The sequence below is a fragment of the Orcinus orca genome, chromosome 2 (genome assembly GCF_937001465.1).
Source record: "Orcinus orca chromosome 2, mOrcOrc1.1, whole genome shotgun sequence".
Classification (NCBI taxonomy): Eukaryota; Metazoa; Chordata; class Mammalia; order Artiodactyla; family Delphinidae; genus Orcinus; species Orcinus orca.
This window is the reverse complement of record NC_064560.1, coordinates 76,102,612-76,125,396: the sequence shown is the minus strand read 5'-3', so window position 1 is coordinate 76,125,396 and position 22,785 is coordinate 76,102,612. Positions and strand designations below refer to the sequence as shown.

Genomic DNA, 22,785 nt, shown 5'->3' with positions numbered 1-22,785 from the left:
GACCAAAAAAGCTAACTGCCACTTCTGAGGAGCAGGGAGCAAAAGCAGGGTACTGCGCATGCCCCTTGCACACAATACTACCAAACAGGTGGGCAAAACACCTAAGCCACTCCTCCTGTTGAACTCCTGGACACACCCCTACCCTCACCCCATATAAGGGACCAGCCCGCCACCCCCCCCCCTCAGGGAGCAGAGCAAGAAAGGGAAACTCTTCTTTGTTCTTGCTCCCCACTGCTGCATCAGAGGTCCCAATAAAGTCTTGCTGAATTTCTTGTCTGGCCTCTGATCAATTTCTATTGATTAAGGAAGGCCAAGAACCCTGGTCGGTATCAACAGCAACACTATGAGTAGGTGTCATGGCTGTCATTTTACAGATGATGGAGGCCAAGATGAAGACACTTCACAGTGACAGGCTGGCAAGGAGCAGGGGCAAGAGTGACAGCAGCAAGTCTTTGTGACCCTAGAGCCCATAGAAATCCTACTACTCTTCTTTCCAGTTTATTATTTTTTCCCACAGGAAACATTTTTAAATTGAAGTATACTTGATTTACAATGTTGTGTTAATTTCTGCCGTACAGCAAAGTGATTCAGTTATACAATATATACAATTTTTTTGGGGGCGGGCGGGGGGGCTTGCCACCCCTTGCAACGTGCAGGATCTTAGTTCCTTAATTAGGGATCGAACCTGTGCCCCCTTCAGTGGAAGCACTGAGTCCTAACCACTGGACCACCAGGGAATTCCCCTATACATTCTTTTTTTTTTTTTAATTTTTATTGGAGTATAGTTGCTTTGCAATGTTGTGTTAGTTTCTGCTGTACAGCAAAGTGAATCAGCTAAATGTATACATCCCCTCTTTTTTGGATTTCCTTCCCATTTAGGTCACCACAGAGCATTGAGTAGAGTTCCCTGTGCTATACGGTATGCACTCATTAGCTATCTATTTTATATATAGTAGTGTATATATGTCAATCCCAATCTCCCAATTCATCAACCCCCCCTTCCCCCCCCTTGTATCCATACGTCCATTTTCTACATCTGTGTCTCTCTTCTTTCCAGTTTAATACTTGAGATAGACTGCATGTTTTGTCCCCCTAAATTTCATGTTAACCATAATCCCCAGTATGATGGTATTAGGAGGTGGGTCTCCAGGAAGTGACTGGCTTATGAAGGTGGAGCTGCCATGATGGGATTAGTGCCCTCCCAGAAGAGACAGAGACCTTACTTCTCTGTCCCACATGAGGACACGATGAGAAGATGGCCATCCACAACCAGGAAGTGGGTCTTCACCAAGAACAGAATCAGCCAGTACCTCATCCTGGACTTCCCAGCCTCCGACGTGAGAAGTAAATGCCTGTTGTTTAAGGCACCCAGTGTGTGGCAATTTTATAGCAGCCTGAGCCGACGAAAATAGTAGAACCTCAAGATACTTCAAAATGAGGAGCTACCATGCAGCCATTAAAACTGATGATAATGGAGACTAAGGAAAAGTACAGAAAAGACTTATACAATATTAAGCTAAAAGAATAGAATATGGAACACAGACAGTGAAAAATGGAAAAAATATATAATACAGAAGATTGGTTGATGTCATTTGAAAATACGCAAAGTGAAAGAATTTATTTTGGGAAACAAGAAGAGTTCTAATGAGTATAGTCTATTATTTTTGTTTACAAAAATTTAGTCTGTCTGTTTCTCTCTGTTTAGAAAGAAAAGCTGAGGAACACAAGTACATGATAGCAGCAGGTGAAATGATCAGAGATTTTTTTCTATTTGTGTTTTTCTGTGTTTGCCAATATCTTTCCCTTTTTCTCATCAGTTTGTACTGATTTTGAAATTAAGAAAAAGAAAATGATGAAGTGTATCCAGCACAAAGTTGACTACTTTCAGTCTGACTTAATGAACTAGTCCTTTGATGGTATTATTCAAGCTAAAGCAACTCTTGGGTATACCAAGTCTTGACTCAGTTGCTCTGGAAATAAAGAGAACAAGAAAATTTCCCAGAAAATAACTGGCAAAGGTGTCATGGACTTTAAAAGAGAAAATAAAATGGTCTATGATAACATTTAGTATATCAGTAATTGGTACCATTTATTGAGTACTGCCAGATGCTATAAGAAATGCCCTGCATACATCTGCCTTCCTCCCAACACCCATGCAAGGCAGGGTTCTCATCACCACTTTCCACCAGATGACCAGTGCTCCAGGTGATTGGTGAAAGTGCCTCCACCCAGCTCCTAACAGCAGAGCTGGGACTTGAACCCTGGGCACCTGTCGTCAAAGTCCAACCCCTTACTTCCCAGGCTGGGTGTGCCCAACCAAACATGGGGCAATTATTCAGAATGTAATGTCCTTGGCAAACATGTAGGAACTAAAAGGTGAGATGATTCTGTCTCATTAGATGGAAAAAACAGATCCTCCATGAATTCAGTAGCAGTGGAAGAGAGACACAGAAATACAGAGCTACAAAGATGAATTCTTTCCAACACTTAGTTCCTCTCCCAAAAATCCATTTATTTATTGCTCATTCATTTTATAAACAATACTTACTATGTGCTGAGCTAGAGCCTGAGGACACACCTTGATGAGACAGGCAGGAAGAGCTAGAGTGTGAAGCTGTATTCTTCCCAGATTTTACTTTTTTTTTTGTAATTGAAGTATGGTTGATTTACAATGTTGTGTTAATTTCTGCTGTATAGCAAAGTGATTCAGTTATACATATATATACACACATTCTTTTTTAAAATTCTTTTCCATTATGGTTTATCACAGGATATTGAATATAGTTCCCTGTGCTATACAGTAGGACCTTGTTTATCCCAGATCTTACTTTTTTTTTTTTAAAGAAGACTGGGTTTTAAATTTTTATTAATTTATTTATTTTGGCTGTGACGTGCGGCATGTGGTATCTTAGTTCCCCGACCAGGGATCAAACCTGTGCCCCTTGCAGTGGAAGTGCGGAGTCTTAACCACTGGACCACCAGGGAAGTCCAGATTTTACTTTTAAACATCTACAACAAATGCCACGCTCGAGAGACTTGGGATGGTCAACAGACACTGACCTGGTCAAGAAAGATGAACCATCCTTCTGAGGAAACAAAAATCACAGAAGTAAGACAGTTCCTTTATTTAATACTCACATAATATAAAAAGGTGCAATCTGAAGATATAAAAAGAAATAGTCATACTCTGATCTCTGGGGAGGTGATTGTGGGCTGGGCCCACTGAGGGCTGGGCCAACCTCTGTCACTGCAATCCTGCTTCCAGGGAAGTGACTAAGGGAATAATTCTATACATTTAAAAAGTACTATGCAGGGACTTCCCTGGTGGTGCAGTGGTTAAGAATCCACCTGCCAATGCAGGGGACACGGACGGGTTCGAGCCCTGGTCTGGGAAGATCCCACATGCCGCGGAGGAACTAAGCCCGTGCGCCACAACTACTGAGCCTGCGCTCTAGAGCCCGCGAGCCACAACTACTGAGGCTGCGTGCTGCAACTACTGAAGCCCACACGCCTAGAGCCTGTGCTCCGCAACAAGAGAAGCCCCTGCTCGCCGCAACTAGCAAAAGCTCATGCGCAGCAACGAAGACCCAACACAGCTAAAAATAAATAAATTTATTTTAAAAAAGCACTATGCAGGAAAACAAAAGGAAACATGCATAAAGATGCTGATTTCTGCATGGCTTAGTATAGCAAAGAATGGTGGTTTTGTAAATTATTAAATGCATTAAAATGCTTATCACATCGAGCACATGGAGGGACCCCACAACACAGGAAACTGACCGGAAGGAAAGACCCCAGATGATAACTTTGGTTTTTCTCATGTGATGGAATTTGAGGTTATCTTTTCCCCATTTCCTCTATTTTCCAGTTATTTCTCTGTTACTGCTATAATGGAAAAATAGTTTTTTAAAATACACCTTTCAGATTAACAACGTGAAATTTCTAACTAAATCCAAATTCCTCTGGGCAAAGTTGGACACAAGGAAAGAAGAAAATATCTCAATCCAGAGGGAAATTTAGGATGAGGCACCAAGATTTTTCCAGTCGTGTCTTTTACTGAGAACTGTGAACCATGCTAACATACGTGGCAACAGAAATAGAACTGTACTAAAATGAGAAGACTTGGGTTCAAGTCCCAGTCTATTGCTCAACAGCTGCATGGTCTTGGCAAGTATTTGAGATGTCTGAATCTTGTCATCTTCTTGTGAAAAACAGAAACGAAAACAAAATCCCCAAACAAAAAATGACACATATAACAATGCTGAAAAATGCATGCTCCCCAAAATAAAAGGACTGGCACACAAATGGGGGTTATTTCCATAATGTCCCCTTCCCCCCAACTCCAGGCAACTGTGAGGCACTGACACTGCACCCCCACTTTCTCTGTGGACCTCAGGCTCCCTCAGCCTTCACTCTTGTGTCTCTCCCTCCTGGAAGGAGCCCCACCCCTTCCCTGCTTCCAGGCCCAGTATGGATGCTACCCCCCAGGGAGCCCTGGGGCCCTTCCCATGGGCTTCCTTCTCCTCCCTCTGTCTGCACCTGGCCTGACTGGGACCACCCCTGTTGTGAGGATCTGTCTGCCTCCCTTCTGCTTGGTGGTGCCGGCAAGCTGGGCCTGCAGATACTCAGTCAGCATCGTGTGTCCCTAGCACTGTGCCATGCACATAGTAGGTGCTCATTAACAACTTCTTGGATTCAACTCACTGGGCTTCCAGAGCTCTCTGTGTGTCAGTGAGGGAGGGGTTCACTCTAATCTTGCCCATCTGCAATATCATTCAGGATGGCTACAGGGCACAGAATTCTCCTGGTAAAAGAGAAGGACACCTTCAGGCCCTTCTGGATTTTCCTTTCCACCAATTCTTCTTTAAATGCTTGATAAAATTCACCAGTGAAGTCATTTGGGCCTGGCTTTTCTTTGTGGCGCATTTTTAAAATTATTAATTCAATCTCTCTACTTGTTATAAGTCTGTACAGATTTCCTATTCTTTCTTGAGTCAGTTTAGGTAGTTTGTGTCTTTCTAAGGATTTATCCACCTCATTTAAGGTACTGAATTGGTTGGTGTACAACTGTCCATAGTATTCTCTTATAATTATTTTCTATTTATGTACAGTTGACAGTGATGTCCCCTTTTCATTCCTGATCTTAGTAATCTGAGCCTTGTCGCTTATTTTTCTTGGTCATTCTAAGTGAAAATTTGTAAATATTTTTTTCAAAGAACCAACTTTTGGTAGATTTCTCTGATTTTCTCTATTGTTTTTCTAGTCTCTATTTCATTTATTTCTGCTCTAATCTTTGTTCTTCCCTCTGCTTGCTGTGGGTTTAATCTGTTCCTTCTTTTCTAGTTTCTTAAGATGGAAGGTTAGGATATTGATTTGAGATCTTCTTTTTTAATATAGGTGGGTATAGCTATAAATTTCCTTCTAAGCACTGCTTTACCTGCATCCTCTAAGTTTTAGCATGTTGTGTTTTGTTTTCATTCATATCAATGTGTGCTCTAATTTCCCTTGTGATTTCTTCTTTAACTCACTGGTTATTTAGGAGCATGTTGTTTCATTTCCACATATTTGTGAATTTCCCAAATTTCCTTCTGTTATTGATTTCTAATTTTATACCACTGTGGTCAGAGAACATATTTTGTTTTATTTCAATCCTTTTAAATTTATTGAGGCTTGTTTTATGGACAAACACAATTTAAACACATAAAGAAAAATCTCCACAAAACTCTATGTGTCCTAAAACACACAAACTAGATAAAAGGACAAATGACAAATGAGAAAGGAAAATTAGAATGACCAATTAGAAAAGAAAACCCTATATTACAGACAAAGGGTTAATATGATGAAAGAAGCATGCTCTTACATTGCTGGAGGGAATACAAAATTGCACAGCCTCCATGGAGGGGAATTACCAATACCTAGCAAAATTACATCTGCATTTTCCCTCAGCCCAACACTCTGTATTTTAGACATTTATGCCAAAGATACAACAGCAAAAATGCAAAATGATGTCTACACAAGATTATTTATTGCATCATTATTGCAGGGGAAACAATCTAGATGTCCATCTATAGAGAACTGGCTACAGAAACTATGGGACTTCTGTAATCAGAGTCCTATGCAAAGGTAAGAAGGAAAGAGAAAGAGTTCTATATGCTGGGGCGTCATCTCCTACTGTTTTGTGATTCTCAGGGCAGCTCCCATTACCTCCCCCCTGGATGGGACACACAACATCCCAGCCCCCAATGACCCTGTGTGCTGGGTCTGCTCACCCCATCCTAGAGCTGGGAAGGCAGAGGCTCAGCTGAGGGCAAATGAGGAGCCTGAATTATGCCCCAAAGTGGCAGCTCTGGCACAGTGCAGAAGAACAAGTGCAGCACTTGTGGTTCCTGAAAGAGGGAGAGGCCCACGCCCTGTACTTATGGGTAACTGCCAAGGATTCTCCCCATGCCTGTCCATAATCTCCATGCATCCTTAAGTACTGACGGTGAGGAGAAAACCTGCAAGGAGGTGTCCTGCCTCTATCTCCTCATTCTCCTAGGCAGAGTGCACTTTTCTGGTGCAGGGCGGTCAGGGCAGGCTGCTGAGGTATCTGCACTGGAAAGAGCAGAAGCAGGGCAGACAGACAGACATACACTCACCAAGACAAGACAGGTTGGCTTTGGGGGAAATACCTGGAGGTCTCTTGAGAATACAAGATTAGAGATTGAGGATAGAGACTGCATTCTGTGAACTTCTGGGAAAGATCTGGGCAAACGAGTTCAGAGGCTTAGCTGTATGCTTTAAATGGAATTCCCTGTGGATGTCCTGTTGAGAAACTTCAGTAAAGATTTAAACTTCTTTTTGATTTTGTTTTAAGATTCCAGCCTGGAGTTTCCTTGGAATACAGAGGTTATGAGTGATTTCCCTGAATCTCACATATATATTCATTTCTCCTCTTCTTCCTTTTTAACAAATGGAATATACTATGATTATGTTCTACAACTTGCTTCCCTCACTTAAAAGTTCTGTGTCGGCACATGGAGATCCATCATACCTGTTTTCATGGTAGCCCTTTGTCCTCATTGATGGACATTTAGGGCATGTCTAGTTCTGTGTAATCCCCTTCACTGCTGTGCTGAACATCCCTACCTGTGCATTTCTCACCTGAACTGTATCTCCAGGTTAAATTCCTAGCAGTGGAAGGAGCAGAGGATATAGTCAGCCTTGATTTTTATAAAGATTGCCAATTTGCTTTTCCAAAAGTTGCATCAATTATATTACTTAATTATCAACTCAATATTAGTTTAAAATAAAATATGAAAAACAGCATAAGTTATATCTTTGCTGCCTTAAATAATATCAAACTTCCTGATTGTTTCCAATCTGCAAAGCAAAATAACATATCTCATAATTGGTTCTGGTTTACATTTCTTTCCATATGAATGACATTCGGCATATTTTCATGTTTACCCATCATCTATCTTTTTCAATGAACTAAACTCTATTTTTTGGTTCATTTGAAAATTGTAATATTCTTTCTATCATTGATTTGCCAGTGCTCTTTGTGGTATATGTTGAAGATAGTTTTTACCTATTTGTTGGTTGTCACTTGAGAGGCTTTTCTACAGAATAGTTCTAACTGTTATGTAATCATTGTATTAATCTTCTCCTTTATGATATCTGGGTTTTGTGCTGTGCTTAGGAAAAAGTCCCTCTCCCTCCAAAATTATTTTAATTTATCATTTTCATAGACTTTTAATGGTGTTCATTTTTATGTTTAAATATTTGATTCATCTGAAATTGATTTTGGTGTGGAAGTGAGAAAGCAATATGTTATTTTTGTCCTATTGCCAAGTAAACTTTCTTTTCTGGACTAATTTGAAATCCTAAATAGTAAAGCAAAAGCAATGTGCATTTGGACCTATTTTTTTTTTTGGCCGCGAGGCATGTGGGATCTTAGCTCCCCAACCGGGGATCAAACCTGCATTGGAAGGTGAAGCCTTAACAACTGGACCACCAGGGAAGTCCCATTTTGGCTTATTTTTGAGTTGCTACTCTGTCCCATTGCTTTCCCTGTCCTTTCCATTTCTACTCTCCAACACATTTCATTACTATGGCATTGTAATAATTCTAACATATGATGGAACTACTCTGCCCTCCTCTCAACTGACCTCCTCCTCATTTGAATCTTCTTGGCTATTCTTATATGCTTATTTTTCTAGGTAGAATTTATTATTCTTTGTTCATGTTCTAAAAAGAAATCCTGTTTGTATTTTAACTGCAAGTGCACTGAATTATAAAATCAACATGTAGAGAATTGACATATTTACAATGTTGTCTTCCTATACAAGAGGACTATTTGTCATTTTTAAAATTGAAGTACAGCTGACTTACAATATTATATTAGTTTCAGGTGTACAATAATAGTGATTCGAGATTTTTATAGATTATACTCCATTTAAAGTTATTATAAAATATTGGTTATATTCCCTGTGCTGTACATTACACTCTTGTATCTTATTTATTTTATACCTAGTAGTTCATACTTCTTCCTCCCCTTCCTTGATCTTGTCTCCCCCCACACCCTCCCCTCTGGTAACCACTAGCTTGTTCTCTGTAGCTGTGAGTCTGTTTCTATCTTCTTATATTCACTTGTTTGTTTTATTTTTTTAGATTCCACATATAAGTGAAAACATACAGTATTTGTCTTTCTCTGTCTGACTTATTTCACTTAGCATAATACCCTCCGGGTCCATCCATGTTGTTGTAAATTGCAAAATTTCATTCTTTTTTATGGGTGAGTAATATTCCATTGTACATATATACCACATCTTCTTTATCCATTCATCTATTGATGGACACTTAAGCTGCTTTCATATCTTGGCTATTGTAAATAATGGTACTGTGAACATTGGGGTGCATATATCTTTTTGAATTAATGTTTTCATTTTCTTTGGATATGAACCCAGGAGTGGAATGGCTGGATCATATAGTAGTTCTATTTTTAATTTTTTGAGGAACCTGTATACTGTTTTCCATAGTGTTTGCACCAATTTACATTCTCACCAACAGTGCACAAGTGTTCCCTTTTCTCCACATCCTTGCCAATATTTGTTATTTGTAGACATTTTGATGATTTGATGATAGCCATTCTGAGAGGTATAAGGTAGTATCTCATCGTGGTTTTGATTTGCATTTCCCTGATGATTAGTGATGTTGAGCATCTTTTCATGTGCCTGTTGGCTATCTGTATGTCTTCTTTGGAAAAATGCCTATTCAGGTCCTCTGCCCATTTTTTAATCAGGTTTTTTTTTTTTATAGTGAGTTGTATGAGTTCTTTATATATTTTGGATATTTACCCCTTATCAGATTTACTTAAATATTCTTAAAGTTTCCTTCATACGATCCTGTATATTTATCATGAATTCCCCTAGACAGTGTACATTTAATTTATATTAATTCAATAATTAAGAAAAAAGCAAAACATTTCTACTTATAGCCCCTTGGACATTCAAAGTTCTCATTTCAGTTCTTCTGGGCTTGTAAATTGATCTGGATAGGGCATCTAGTTACCCACTAGATACAATGTCAATGCGAAGAGCTCCTAGGAAAGATAAGGAAAGATCAATGAAGTCCTAGAGGTTGATAAGCAAAAGATATGAAGAGAGAGTTCAAAAAAAGTAAATATAACCAGCTCTTACACACACTAAAACATGCCTAAGCCTCACTTATCATAAGAGAAATGCATATTAAAACTATACTGAGACACCATTTTTCACACATCAGATTAGGAAAAACCAAAAATTTGATAACAAACACTGTTGTCAGGCCTACAGGGAAACAGGCAAGCACATACATTGTGGAGGTTGGGTGTAAACAGGAAAAACTCCCATGGAGGGTGATTTGGCACTATCTGGCAGGTTTTCAGAAGCATATGTCCTTTGACCCATCACTTTGAGAATTTATTGCGTAGATATGCTTGTATACATGTGAAAAGACATCACAGCATTTTTTGTTGTAACAAAATATTAAGAATAGCCCAAATGTCCAGTAAAGGAGACTGCTTACATAAACTGAGGTACAACACAATAGAATTCTGTGCATTTGTCAAAAGAATGATGATGATGATAGCACGAATGTGTGAAAGAAACAGGCAAGGTACAGAACGGTGTGTGTGATCAGCTATACATTGTATAAAAGAGGGAAAATAAGAATCTATATTTGTTTTGCTTGTATACACATAAAGACATTCTGTAGGGATGTAAAAATCAAAGAATGGTTTTTGAGTGACTATATTCAAACAACTAAAATTTTAAGATCTTGGCAAGGAAAAATACATGAAGTCATTTGCTCTGCCTTTTCCTCTGCATGTCTTCAGGCAGAGATACACACCCTTGAGTTCAAACAACAAAAATTGACTCCAGCTGATTTGCCTCAAAACAGGGACTGCCATCTGCCTTCTAAATCCCAAAGCAGGCAAACCAAAAAAAGCAACAAGCCAGGATCAGGGGTCCTCTGTAGCTCGCAGAGTTATGAGTTGATGTATTTAACTCGTAGATTTGAAGGGAAGCCCTTGGGTGATTACAACGTGGCCGCTGAAAAGTTAAAAGCAAACACCACAAATGTATCTGCATAAAGGATAATGCTTAACAGAAGCAAATGCCTGCAGCCTCACCCCTTTGCCCTGAGACAAAAACGCAGAGAAGATCTTCAGTCTGAGCAAGAGTTTACATTCCTGGGTGCCGCACTCCTCTGCGGCTGGGTTTGTAGCCTGTGGCTGAGTTGGACCAGACCGCTCTGTGATTGCCACATTCACAGCTATTTTCCTCTATGGAAATGCCCACTCACATAGTACAAACTTCTTCAGTTAATACAAACCCTGGCCAGACAACAATATGGCCCTTTGTTTTTATGAGTGATATTCTGATCATTAAAGCAAGAAGCTCCATGATTCCTCAGAAACCGCAAACATCCCAAGAATGCCTGGGTTCTGCTACTGTGGCCCTTTGCCCACCGAAACCTGACTCAGCCGTCACTATTTCTCGATGAGTTCAAGGCACTCCTTATGGACAGTTTTCAGCTGAACATTTAAAAGATACTCATGAGTATTAGAACTTCAAGCTTTAGTAGGAAACAAACAGATTTTGCTAATCTGGTCCAAAAAAGCATTCTGAAGATAAGGCAAGGAAAGATTTTGACTTTAATGAAAACATTTTCAATTAAAATTTAAACAGTTTTAATTAAAACAATTTTGATGATTAGATTAGGGGTCATCACATTTCAGTGATAGACACATTCGAAAATGAGGACTGGACACGTTGTAAATTCCATGCTTTCTATGGCTTCAAGCCCAATAAAATCAAAGGCCTCCCATTTTTAAGGACCTCCCCATTTTTATCAGTGTAATATTATTATCAGTTTCAGTTAACAGAACTAGAGTCTAGGTGAGGCTACATAATTTACTGAGTAACTACCAAGCATGCACACTTCGCATGGTGCTAAGCATTCTGCAAACAGATTCTAACCATTTCTGTGTTACAGATGAGGACTGGGGTGCAGAGGGACCAGGATTTGAACCCAGCTCCTTCCGACTGCAAAGTCCACATCCTTGACACCATCACTCAGTTTCTCCTGCAAATTGCACACCTCAGAGATGCCAAGGAGATGCTGGGAGATAGGATCCAGACAGCAGGCTGAGATAGGATCCAGACAGGAGGCTGAGCCCTGGCTGTAGCCACAACCTCCTGCCCCAAGTCCTTAAAAGTTATTTTTATATATATATATATATATATATATATATATACCAAACTCAACAAGCCATGTGAACACAGAAAACAAGAAGGAGACCTAATAGGTCCAGAAACCATCGTGCATGAGGTAGGCAAGGTTCAGGAGTGCTCCAAGGCTGCCTGGAGAGCATAGGGGAAGCAAGGCCCCTAGAGCCACCAGCAGGGGGACTGCTCGGAGGGGAAACTCACAGTAAGCCTTTCTCCAGCCTGCGCCAGGCAGTGGGGGGAAGAGGTTTCTGCCCCCTGTGCACTAGAGAGGAAGTGTGGAACTTTAGGTGGTGGGTGACACTCAGGCAGCTCATGGAGCCCCCCACCCAGAAGACATACTCTGGGTGCACCCCCAGGACAGTCCACTGCAGTCTCCCTGCCCCCCTATCTGCAGGCTGCGTTGACCAAAACTGCGTTCACAGACAGCTATGGGGAATCCCAAACACAAAGATCAACATCCAACCATGTACCCACAAACATTTGAGGAAGATGAATGCCATAAAGGAGAAGCACCCAATTCCGATAACAGAGCCTGCAAGCAGGGCAGGAAGAGACCCCTCCCCACCCCCATCCCTACACACAGAAAGTGAAGCTAAATTGAGTTCTCTGCTTATTTAGCCAAGGACCCAGTGCCACTGGGAGCATGTTGACCCCCCCAGGGCAGGAGAGGATGAGGCATATCCCACCGCAGTTCCCCCTTGGGCCTCAGAGTCCCCAAGGGGAAGTCAGCAGTTGACAGTGACAATGCTTAGGCAAGGTAGGGTCTTTCCAGATCTGAGAGCCTGTATCTCTTGCTGCACCCTTACATTACTGTTCAGTGGGAAAACCTACACAAATAACCCAGTCACCGAGATAAGGGAGTGTGGACAAACTCTGGACTCTTTGGTTGATGATTAACTTGCTATCAGCAACCACTACTCTCATCTGGGAGGAAAAGACCGAGTCAGTGCCTGAGCCCCCCTAAGCAGGATCTCGGGTTCTGGCTTTCCAGAATCTCGGGGTCCCATCTCCATCTAGTACCAGTGTTAGTAAAGCAAGAACAAGACCTTAGAATAAATATGACTGACGTTTTGGAGAGATACAAGAGGACGCAGCATCCATACACAAGAATTGACTGAAAAGCTAGGAGATTAAAACAAAAGAGTTGATCTGTAAAACACAGTAAGTGGGTGGCAGAGTATAATGGAGAGAGCTAGAGGACAAATCAGCAACGTGGAAAACCAAGCAGAGGGTGCAGCAGCAAGACACAAAGAAGTTAAAGTACAGACAAAAAAATTAAAGAGACATGGAAGATGATCCTTGATGTTTTTCAAAACGTGTCTAATAAGAATTCCAGAACCATGTACTCAAATAAATAAGAAACATTCTCAAGTTGAAAAAAAGATGGGTTCTCAGAAGTTAGAGCATACTACTCAAGAAGTTGAAGAGGGGAGGAGTAAATTTAGGAAAAAGAAGAAAATAAAGATAAAAGCAAAAATTAATTAAATAGAGGGACTTCCCTGGTGGTCCAGTGGTTAAGACTCTGTGTTCCCTGGAGAGGGTGTGGAGAAAAGGGAACCCTCTTGCACTGTTGGTGGGAATGTAAATTGATACAGCAACTACGGAGAACAGTATGGAGGTTCCTTAAAAAACTAAAAATAGAACTACCATATGACCCTGAAATCCCACTACTGGGCATATACGAGAAAACCGTAATTCAAAAAGAATCATGTACCACAAAGTTCATTGCAGCACTATTTACAATAGCCAGGATATGGAAGCAACCTAAGGGTCCATTAACAGATGAATGGATAAAGAAGATGTGGCATATATATACAATGGAATATTACTCAGCCATAAAAAGAAACAAAATTGAGCTATTTGTAATGAGGTGGATAGACCTAGAGTCTGTCACACAGAGTGAAGTAAGTCAGAAAGAGAGAGACAAATACCGTGTGGTAACGCATATATATGGAATCTAAAAAAAAAAAGGTTCTGAAGAACCTAGGGTCAGGACAGGAATAAAGATGAAGACGTAGAGAATGGACTTGAGGACATGGGGAGGGGGAAGGGTAAGCTGGGACAAAGTGAGAGAGTGGCATTGACATATATACACTACCAAATGTATAATATATAGCTAGTGGGAAGCAGCCACATAGCACAGGGAGATCAGCTCCGTGCTTTGTGACCACCTAGAGGGGTGGAATAGAGAGGGTGGGAGGGAGACACAAGAGGGAGGGGGTATGGAGATATATGTATACATATAGTTGATTCACTTTGTTATACAGCAGAAACTAACACAACATTGTAAAGCAATTATACTCCAATAAAGATGCTAAAAAAAAAAAGAATTAACGTTCTGAGACTTACAGAAGCTTTCTAATATAATAAACCACTCCAATGTTAAACTTAAAAAAAAAAAGACTGCGTTCCCAATGTAGGGGGCCCGGGTTCCATCCCTGGTCAGGGAACTAGATCCCGCATGCCGCAACTAAGAGCCCGTATGCCACAACAAAGATCCCCCAGGTGGCAAGGAAGATCCCACATCCTGCAACTAAGACATGGCGCAGCCAAAAAAAAAAAAAAATTAATTAAATAGAAACCAAAGAGTTTTTGTCCGCCATCTTGGTGTGTGTGGTTAACTCTGTTCCTCACCCTGTCCTCTCCCAAGACTTTCAGGATCAAGCGATTCCTGGCCAAGAAACAGAAGCAGAATCGTCTTATTCTCCAGTGGATTCAGATGAAAATGTAATAAAATCAGGTACAACTCCAAGAGAAGACATTGGAGAAGACCCAATCTGGGTCTATAAGGAATCACACATGAAATGGCACGCGTATTTTTGCTGTATCAAGGTCATGTGCATCTTAACCATATCACTCTGAAAACCACTACTATTTGGACAGCTGGATGTGTTTTATTGGGAAAATAATTTTCCTCTTTGTTTCAATGTTTCTGCACTAGTGGGTTGGCTCAGTAATAAATGTGAGATCTTTCGTTGGAAAAAAATAAATAGAAAGCAAAGACACTAAAAAAAGCAACAACAAAACCCAAAGCTGCTTCTTTCAAAGGACTCATGAAACAATCTTATTGACAGATTGATCAAAAAAATAAGAAACGAGGGTGGGGGTAGCAAAAGTACGGACAATATCTGGAATGAGGAAGGAGACAAAAACATACACTAGAGAATTAAATCATGAGAGATGGCAGGTCTGGGACAGGAACTGGACCACAGGAGCCTGGAATATCTTGTCACATCAGAAAGCAAGGATGTTATCAAAGACTCCTGGGGTCATGTCAAAAGATAGAGAAACCAACCCAAAGGGGCTTCAGCTGGCAAAAGATGAATAATTTTAGCATCAGAAATAAAAAAGTAAAAATTCATGAATGAGCAATCATATTAAAAGGACACACTTTATCGGTCACCTTTGAAAGATGCTAGGGAATTGATCCATTTTCAGAAAATGAAATAATTAAAATAAGGGAAAGATTCATTCATCCTGACTTTCACATACAAACCGTATCTCAAGGTACCACAGAGTTGATGGGAGAAAGTCCTTCTTTAGAGATACATTTCAGCTAGATGAAGAAAGAATGGTAGACTTAAAATATCACCACTTCACAACCCCAAAGAAATAACTGATATAAAGCAATGATTGATGACTGATAAAATCATTAGGTGAAAAGCTGAAAAACCATTACAACCTTTATGATGAAGTATCATGCTGACAACACCAAAATTACTGAAAAATTTGAACAGCAAAGACAGACAATTAGATATCATTTGACTCCTGTGGTGAAACAATAGGAAATACACAACACTAGTTATTTAGTGTTCTTGCCAAGTCTTACTGAATGTAATCAAGCCTCTGGATCTATGGAAGCACAGAGGAGCACCACACTGGATGCAATCACCAAAATCCAGACTGTGGGAAACTACAAAGGATAAGCAATGTGGTTTTATCAACAATTAAATTGCAAGGAAAAAGGAAGTGAGGGAGAAAGGTAGAAATTAAGAGACTCAGTAACAAACCTGATTCAAGTCAACCATTGATAAAAATAAATTATGAGACAATCAAGGGCATTAGAATGCTGACTAGATATCTGATGTTATTAAGCCCATATTTTTTATTTTAAAAAATGTATATAAAATGTACTGAGTTGGACTTTTTTAAACACTTCTTAACATATGACGTTTGGAATTGGGTTCTAAATAATCTAGAGAGAAATGGAAGGGAATATGAATAGATCAAGATTGGCTATGTGTGGTAATTGCTAAAGTTGGGGCAATGGATACAGAGAGGTCCATTACAGTATTCTCTCACTTTTATGATGCGTTCAAAATTTTCCATAATATAAAAGATGGAAAAAAAAACTGAGATAAAAACATAACAATTTCAAAATTCTGCCTAGGCTAAAGATTTATGAAAAGAAAAAAGCCATTTTGAATCTAGGCCTAAGAAACTGATTTCTGAGGGAAAAAAAGAGAGAGGAAACTATTTTCTCTGATTCTTTGGAAGAAAGGAGAACTGGAAAACTAGGGACCAGAGTGGGAGGGAATACTTTTCACTGTATTCCCTTTTGTACTTTTGAATTTTATATCGAGTATATGATGTATCTATGAAAACTAAATGATGTCATCTAAAAACATATTTTAAATCCTGAAGCCACTAGGAACTTTATGCTAATACATTTGAAAATCTAGATTAAATGGGTGACTATCTAGAAAAATGTATTCACAAAATTAACTCAAGAAGAAATGGAAAATTTAAATAAACCTACAGTCTTTAATGAAATGGAATCAATAATGTAGAAAAAAAGCATAGCACCCATAAAAAAGCACCAGGCCTAGACGGTTTTATAGGTAAAAGGTTTTATCCAGCTTCTTGGAAAATAAAGCTCTTATACAGTACAAACTTAGTGTTGATTAAAAAATTAAATTACAAAAAGATTGGCACAGTATGAAAATATTTATTTTAAAATCTTAAATATGGAGACTGTTCTGAAAAGAGCAGGACTGCCCAAACGTGACTCTGGTTGCCACTCCTCAAACCTGGACAATGAGCCAGCTGAGGGATGCCCACCTCTCCCTTGGATGAAGGGATGGCATCCAAGCTCAGTTTCCATGGGTCTAGTGCCTGGAGGTTCTATAACATCCCACAGCCCCAAGTGATTCCCCTATAGGCAGCCAGCACCCACCCTGCCACATCATGAAGAGGCTAGCCTCTGGGAGTGGAGGTCCATGCTGGACCCTCTGCTGGACTGGAACCCACTCCCATGCAGCAGATGCCCTGGCAAGCCTCCCTGTGAGAGGATGAGAGACTGGGGACCACAGGCAACCCATCCTGCAGACCCAGGCTTTGTGATTTCCTCTCCCTCAATGAAGCCTCTTCCTTAACCCAGGCAGGTGATGTTACAGAATTTTTGTTGACCAGAGGGGACTGCCTGGTGGGACAGAAACAATACTACGTATTTATAGGCACTGACATAATTAACAATGGTATAAAACATGGCAAAACGTCCATACTAACTTTGAATAATGGCTACCTTTGGGGGTTTATGAAGAGCAGTTACCAGGGAGAGTTCCAAAGGGGGCTCTAACTATTCTTGTCATGTTTTACTTCTTAAAATAATTGTTGAAGTGAAAATGGCTTAATATTAATATCAGTTAAATCTGAGTGTGTGTACATCCTTGATTCCTTTTTCTTTTACTCCTCACATCTAATGCATTATCGATTTCTGTGGTGTGCTGTGTCAAAGATGACCACAAACTTTTGGCATTCCTTCCTTTGGGAGCTGGAATCTAATATTTCCAATCCTGCATGGAATCCGGACTTACCTTCTGACTTGTTTTGACCAACAGAGGGCGGAAGAAGCGATGAAGAGACAGTTCAGGCATAAGCCTTAGTAAGGCCTCAGAGTTTCTGCTTCTGAGCTCTGGGAATTCAACTGCTAAGCTGTAAACAGGCTGGGGGTGGATGTCTGGATGAGCATGTGGGAAGAGCAGTCACGGTGAGGAGCACCGAATTATCAGACATGTGAGTGAGGCAAGAAGAACCACCCACTGAGCCCTGCTGATTCCTGACTCACAGAATCCCAGGAAACTATAAACTGCTGTGGTTTTAAGCCAGTGAGTTATGCAGTAGTTTGTTACATAAGTCCTCAGAAAAGATTCCCACTCCATCCTCTTCTTCCTTTCCTGCCCCACCGTCCTGGGCTACCCTGGGCCTTCTTTCCAGAGCTCTGGTAACAGCCTTCTAGTTGATTGCAAATTTCCCTAATAATGCTTTGAATCCTATAATTATTGGTTTATCTGGAATTCATTGTAAAAATGTTTATTTTAATCAATGAATTTGCATTAAGAAATAAATTAAGAAATTAACTGAGAAGATAGTAAGATTGATATCAAAATAAAATAAATGCCTATTAGGATCCTCAAGAGAATTCAAGAAGACACTGCATATATGTGACAGGAACAGAATGCTATGAAAAGAAACAATCAAGAATAGGAAAGAGGTTCTGGAAGTTAAGAAGGGTTGGAAAACCTGAGGGAAAAGATAAGCAACAGGAGTTCCAGAAAAGCAAACAAACCAAAACAATAAAGAGAAAAAGCAGAGGAAGATAATACTATCAATGAAAATACAAGGACTTTTCCAGGCCTGAAAGGGATAAATTGTTGACTTACCCTGTACCAAGCAGCATGAAGGATAAAGACCCTCACCCAGGTCTTTTGTTATGAAATTTCAGAAGACCAGACATACAGGGAAGATTCTAAAGGCTTCTAGAGAGGAAAAAACAAGTCACCCACAAAGCGATGAGAATCAGACCACATCAGAGGACAACAGAGCAGGCTCTTCCAAGGTCTAAAGGCAAATGATTTCCACTTGGGATCACAGGGAAGACCAATGGAAGATGCTTTCAGGAAAACCGAGTCTCACATGTGCCACCACAGCCCTTTCTGAGTTTTCTTACTCATGTGCTCCAGGTAAATGAGGGCTCAAAATAAGAGTTCTGGGCTTCCCTGGTGGCGCAGTGGTTGAGAGTCCGCCTGCCGATGCAGGGGACACGGGTTCGTGCCCCGGTTCGGGAAGATCCCACATGCCGCGGAGCAGCTGGGCCTGTGAACCATGGCCACTGAGCCTGCGTGTCCGGAGCCTGTGCTCTGCAACAGGAGAGGCCACAACAGTGAGAGGCCCGCGTACCGCAAAAAAAAAAAAAAAAAAAAAAAAAATAAGAGTTCTGAGTAAGAGGTGGGAACCAGGTGGAGGTAAAAAGTAGGGAAGAGGTGTGCGTCTCCTGAGCCCCACAGAACATGGATGACACTGAGTCCCCAGGCCAAGTCATAGCAATGAGAACATATCATTTAATGTTGCAAAAGCAACCCAGAGATGAGTCCACACTGATAGAATTAAGTGGGAGGGAGCATCTGGGAGGTGTGGTGCAAGGGGAAAGAAATCGTCCTCTATCGTGGCAGGCTGGCAGGCAGGCAGCAGACTCTGTCTCAACGGATGGAGCAAGAGAAATGTGCAGGCATATTCTTTATGTAGAGAAATGGTGATGACCTGAAGAACTAGAACCAGAAACAGGAAATAGAGACATTTTTGGGAGCTGCCACTGGGGCTTTGCCTTATAGTCCATCTGTATCACTTGCTTCCTTAACCAGGGCTGTGTATTACTTTGATAATTTTTAATGTGCTTACTCTTTGATCCTGCCATTCTGCTGGGGTATACTCAACTCTTATGGTAAGAAGCAAAATATGGAAAGAATCTAAAGGCACCTTAATAGCAGACTGATTAAATAAATATTGTTGTATTTACACTATGGAACTTGATGCAAATGAAAAAGACTCCAAGACGTACATCACTCAAGTAAACAAAAGTTGCACAACGCATGTACAATTCAATGTCATGCATGTAAACCCAGAAATATACACAAAAAAGAATTGTGTGTGTGTGGACATGAGTGTAGGAAGAGGATGGAAAAGAAACACACTCAGCTAACAGTGGTCACCTGGGCAGGATGGCATTTGATTTTATATGAGAATGTGTGTGATTACACACAAGTAACTTTTTCATAACTTCGGGGAGGCCCCTGCCCGCTATCAGGCAGGGGTTCTTTGCTTGTTTTTTGCTTTTGAACCCAGAAGTGCTGGTGATGTTTGCATGGGGACACGGGTGACCACCCATTGGAGGCTTTTGATTCTGAGAGCAGAAGGGAGGGGTGCAAACAGCCTGAAGGGTCTGCCCTGGCCTCTTCTACCTCTAACTCCCAGGTGTAGGCCACTTGTGGCCACCCACCTGTCTAAGAGCTCACAGGGCTATCTGAAGTCCAAAATGAGCTACTAAAAGGAACTTGAAGAATGTCATTCTTGAATACAAAATGTATTCAAATTCTAACCTCAAATTTGCATCATCACTTGGTTCTACATTCAAAATAATGGACTAAATTTTTCAATGCCTTTAAATATCTCTATTTGCTGAAAAATTCAAAGTGCCCCAACTAAGTTATTTTTGGCTTTGGTCCTCCTGAAATGAATAGGTAAGCAATTGATTTTAAACCAACACCTGGTGACATGCCTGGCCACTGGATGCTGGACAATGTAAATGACATTAGAGCTGCGAGGCACAAACATAGCAAGAATTAGCAAAATGAAGTACAGTCCTAAAAAGTTATTTACAATTGAAAATATAATTTCTAACTAATGTGTGATTCCTTCTATAACATCAGGGTTATGGGCTTAGGAAGGATTGTACTGCTTGAGATGCACACTTCTGTTTTTTGCTTTTTTATCTTTTATTCTTTATAACAAATGTCAATAAATAGCAAGATGGTTAAGTAGAATCTGGAGGAACTGAACACAGGGGTGGCTAGGATGGTGAACAGACTCAGAACTGGGAATTCTAAGGAATATTGGAAGCCCCTATTTTCGTTCATCAGAGTTCCTGAATATGTGTGTGAAATCAATATACTAGAGTTTGGACTTAAATGTTATCGGGTGTGATAATTTATATGTTATTTAGTTCTCTCAATTCCCAGAGTTAAAGAATTTCATAAAAATCCCAGTTATGGCTTCTTCAGAGTCTGGCTGATGTGGACCAGGAAACCAGGGAAGTGGGAGAAAATCCTTATCCCTCTGCACTGGGGCCTGGGGACGTCCACGCAGGCACCTGCTCACAGGCCACTGACCTCTTCGTGGAGGCCAGGGCACAGAGCTGGAAAGAGAATCTCCTCCCCTGGCCACTGAATAGCTGCCCTGGTGAAGGAGTCAGGGGCAAATGTGGGGAATGGGAAGGGGAAGGTGGGCTGAGGCCCTGGGTGAACTTCAGGCTCTGGCCGCCTAGAATGGGGTGGGAGGATGGGGTGGTCCAGAGAGCCCCCACACACAGGGTGGAGGGAAGGGGTGGGAGGCTGCTCTCCCCTTGGGCCCAGGTGGTCATGGCCTAACGGTTAGTCCACAGACTAAAAGGCAAAAGCTTGGTGATATCCAAGTGAAATGTGTAACGTTGCGGGCTGCCTGCTCTTGAAGGCAGTGGGATGGTTTGCTCAGCCTAAAAAGGAATCCACAAGGAGGGCAAGGCATCAAAGTTAGTTATTTCAAGAAAGGGGTTAAGGGATGCCAATCAGCCTAGGCAGGTGGAGCTAGAGGCAGTGGAGACAGGACTGGCCTCTGCAGCAGCACACACTTCCCAACAGAGCAGCCCACAGAAAGGCTGGAGTATTCGAGAAGGAGTCAGCTCCCTGTTCCTAGAAGTAAGCAAGCATATTCCGAACAAATAATCAGATGATCTAAGCCTCAGATTTAGGTTAATGTTAAAAGCCCCATCAAACCCAGAGCTTCTGTCATTGGGCAGGACTTTGCAGGCACGAAGCACAGCTGTGTTAACTGCTCCCACGTGGATGGATGCCCATGGCCGTTTCTCCTGTGACCTAGGCCACCACACAGCTTCCCTCCTCTTCACCTCTCTCAGTAAGGGATTCCTTACTGGACAATGGCTACGGTCCCTGCGGGGCCCAGTGCTGCTCCTGAAGCCAGGCTGGAGAGGGCACCCTGCTGACCACAGTCCTAGCAAAGCCCTGTCCTCCCAGCAGGCATGAGCAGGACACCAAGTCCAGGAATAGCTTAACATGTGGGCTGGTGGTTACACTCTGAAAGGCACACAAAACGATGGATCTGCCCCTTGTAGGAGTTCCTACAGTGGCTCACTGTAAGCATGCTGCCACTGGAGGGGCACTTCCTAGTCACGCTATTTCGTATTTCTATTTCTGGAAAGCAGGCAGAGCCCCCACTCAGGCAAATCTACTTGGCTCTTGTATTAAAAAGTTATTTTCAAAACAGATTTGAAAAAGCCAAAGGAAGAAGAAAAGGACATTGGAAGTAGCTATGTAAAAACCTAGGATTTGAAGGCTTTCTGGAATGTTCCTTCTCCTTCTTTGGTCCATGCTGTGAGAGGCAGGCAGCGGAAGTCAGGACCACTCACAGAGAGGTGGGGGATGTGGACCACCTCAGGTGATGTCTGTCCAAGCGCCTCTCACCCTTGGTGAGATCCTGAAGAGTCTCACCAAGCGTTCTTAGCCTGAATTATCTAGAAGTTTCCTCACTTCTCTGCTCCCCAGGAGCCTTACCTCAGCTGACAGGACAGGTTTTTCCACTCTGACTGGTGTGAGACGGATGTGGAAGAATGTCTAATGACATGTTTGTCAAACTGGCTGGGTCCGCAGTCCTGGCCCAGTATCTCACTGACCCTCGTTCTCTCAGCTCACACACTCTGAACCCATCCATGTGCTCTAAACATTCCTCCTGCACCGAAGCCCAGCTGAATGCTGACAGTACTAGTTGGAGAAGCACTCACATATTCATGGGTGCTGAAAGGGTTAACCATTCTCAATAAGCACAAGGTGAATTGTGTAAGTCAAAACAGGTAGAGGCACCAACAAACACACCCAGTACACACACACACACACACAAGACCACTACCAAAAGCCCAAAGGTAAAAAGTTAGTTTTTTACTAATTTTATTAAAGTTTGGATCTTTTCCTAACTCTACTTGGAA

At 41.4% G+C, this 22,785-nt stretch overlaps 1 protein-coding gene and 1 pseudogene across 6 annotated transcripts in view; one reads left to right on the top strand and one right to left on the bottom strand.

Moving 5' to 3' along the window:
- The window catches only part of LRRK1 (leucine rich repeat kinase 1), a 123,154-nt gene that overhangs the window by 90,138 nt on the left and 10,231 nt on the right, over window positions 1–22,785 (bottom strand). The gene's annotated exons all lie outside the window — the stretch shown is intronic.
- On the top strand, window positions 1,248–17,960 carry LOC105748087 (60S ribosomal protein L39-like; annotated as a pseudogene).